The sequence below is a fragment of the Osmia lignaria genome, unplaced genomic scaffold (genome assembly GCF_051020975.1).
Source record: "Osmia lignaria lignaria isolate PbOS001 unplaced genomic scaffold, iyOsmLign1 scaffold0091, whole genome shotgun sequence".
NCBI classification, from domain to species: domain Eukaryota; kingdom Metazoa; phylum Arthropoda; class Insecta; order Hymenoptera; family Megachilidae; genus Osmia; species Osmia lignaria.
Genome location: NW_027478232.1, coordinates 37,501 through 40,000, shown reverse-complemented (window position 1 = coordinate 40,000; position 2,500 = coordinate 37,501). Strand labels below are relative to the sequence as shown.

The following is a 2,500-nucleotide window of genomic DNA, read 5'->3' as shown; positions in this document are numbered from 1 at the left end:
AGCTTTAAGCCATGCGAGACATTGAAATGCTGTTTTAACGGGAGCATGCATAATTGCTGCAAACATACTTTTATCACAAGTTCTAGCCACGCCACGGAGGCTTCGAAGTTCCTTCACCATTCGCTTTCCTCTCTTTTGTTACACAGTTTCAGACTACGATCAGGGGTACCGAAACGCTGTATTGATTGTAAACAACCATTTTTATCTTGGAGCGGAGCGTTCCTTTACTCGTTAGATTTGTCTTGTCGCGTGTGTATTCGCTTTTTCGACGCTTTTTAACCATTTAACTTGTTTAGCGAAGCTAAACGCACAGACAGACAAAAAAAAAGGAACAGCATCGCGCGTCAAACAGCGACGACCCATCTGAAGCGATCTTTCATTTATACACCGTTTGTAAACAGAGAGATGTATAAAGCGCGGGGAATCATTCGAAACCCTGGGGCTATTCGAGCTTGCATTTCAGCAAATTATCATCTCAAACATTTCACTCGTTTGCTTTTTCTAAATTTATAGGAGAGCTTCTTTCGTTTATTTTTGACACACCTTTCGTAAATATCGTTTCTGGCAACGTCAGGAGCGTGGATTTCTACAAGTGAACAATCGCGCCGATCCGATAACTTCCAGCAGGATGGAGAATCTTTATAGATTATCTTCCGAGAACTCGGTGCTTTCACGGGCGGTCGTTTATAAATTTTAACGAACGACTCGCGCGCCGTGACGCACTTGCGCTAGTTCGAAGAGATATTTCGAAATTTGTTTCTCTCCTTTAACGGCCTGCATTTAGTGTATCGGTTGCGATTTTCGTCACATCGTTTCCACGACAAACGCCGACGAACTGCCCAACTATCGCTCGTACGTTGCGACTCTTTCTTTGTTTATCGTTCATTCATTCTTTCAATTTCGTTCGATAATCCCGCTCCGAAACGTTCTACTTTCGTTGAACGACGGCGAGATGTTTAGAAAGAAATGAATTACTCTTTTTTCGAGAAGCAAACGCAAGCAGTCTTTTGTTAAGAAAACGACCCTCAGCCAGGCGTGGTCCAGGAATTGTATCCGTGGACCGCAATGTGCGTTCGAAATGTCGATGTTCATGTGTCCTGCAGTTCACACGTTGACGCGCAATTAGCTGCGTTCTTCATCGACCCACGAGCCAAGTGATCCACCGTTCAGGGTAATCGTAAAATTTTGTATTTCAAACTCTTTAGATCTTTAGAGTGTTATTTTCATTATTAACACGCATCACATTCGATACCCACATCACTCTCCCACCCGGCGCGTGCGGGAGAGCGAATTCGGGCGTCGCCAACGTATTTGTTTGTTTGTTCGATCGTTGACGACACGATCGCGTCCAAGGACGGAAACCGTCGGAGAAACGCCCAGTGGCACGCTCCTCTCGACGGTCGGGCGTAAAGTACATTTAAAAACCTTGAAAAGTACGAACGCACACAAGGAATGCGAGCGCGCGTCCTGTCGCTGAATCGTGGGTTGCGAGATTCGAACAGACACACGGCCGGCGACGATCGGTCTAACTAATGGACACATAGTTTTTCAAAGACTCGCTATCGTCGCTTCTCAGCCGGTCCGTAAACAACACACATCGATCAGGCGGACGCACGAATCTTACCACGGTGCGTGTTTCGTAGATTCCAGGTTACCCGCAAGTACCTCTCTCTCCCTCTCGAAAGAGGAATCTCGATCCGTCCTTTTTGGACAATGGAGAAATCTTTTTATCGCAACACGGATGGCAAAGAAACAACCAAAGCGTAGGAGCGTGGGGACGAGAGCGACGAAAAGAACGTCGCGAAAACAAAGTTTCGACGGTTGCTCGTTCTAATACATCGTAGTTTCAACTCTCTCAGTTTTAACCACTCCTAGACGCTTCGTAAACTTTTAACAATTCTTCGCCTCCGCGAGTTTCATTTCGAATAGAGCGAACGCAACACGGACCAAAAAAACTCCGGTGATGCCAGATCATTTAGCAAAGATCAGACGGCGGGTCATCTGTATTCCTTTTCTCTCTTTTTTATATCTTTCCATTTAACTAGGGTGTCGCAACGACGGGTACATTTATATATTTATATATATTGTATTTCAATTTTAATGATCCTTCACTTTCGGTTTGTAATAATATGATCCTTCTTTCATTTCGATCCTTCATATTGTAGGTTAACCAACAGAAGTTTGTTTTTTTACGACTTGTATTTTTGTGGTTTGTTTGTTTGTTTCTTACGACTTGTTTGTACCCGATCAAGTAGACGACGACCCATAAGTATAAGTTAGAGAGATAAAGGTCGAGAGACCTCACGCAAGCGTCTTTTACTTCCATTCACATCAGCCAGAGAGAAATGGTCCGGCGTCGTGCTCTTTGGCGCCGTTGGTCGCACAGTTTTTTTGCCGGCGGTTCCGAACGGACGGGAGAAACGCGATGAGTAATCAAAGCGACCTCCGCACGTAACCGTGTCGGTGTAATTTTACCGCATCGCAGCGTTTTGGTATTTGT

The 2,500-nt window shown here is 44.9% G+C and overlaps 1 non-coding gene across 1 annotated transcript; it reads right to left on the bottom strand.

Annotated features, from left to right (window-relative positions):
* Window positions 1–1,019: 1,019 nt before the first annotated feature.
* LOC143307867 (5.8S ribosomal RNA) lies at window positions 1,020–1,174 on the bottom strand. Its single transcript, XR_013064918.1, has one exon. It is a non-coding gene; the product is annotated as a 5.8S ribosomal RNA (ribosomal RNA).
* Between the last annotated feature and the right edge of the window lie 1,326 nt (window positions 1,175–2,500).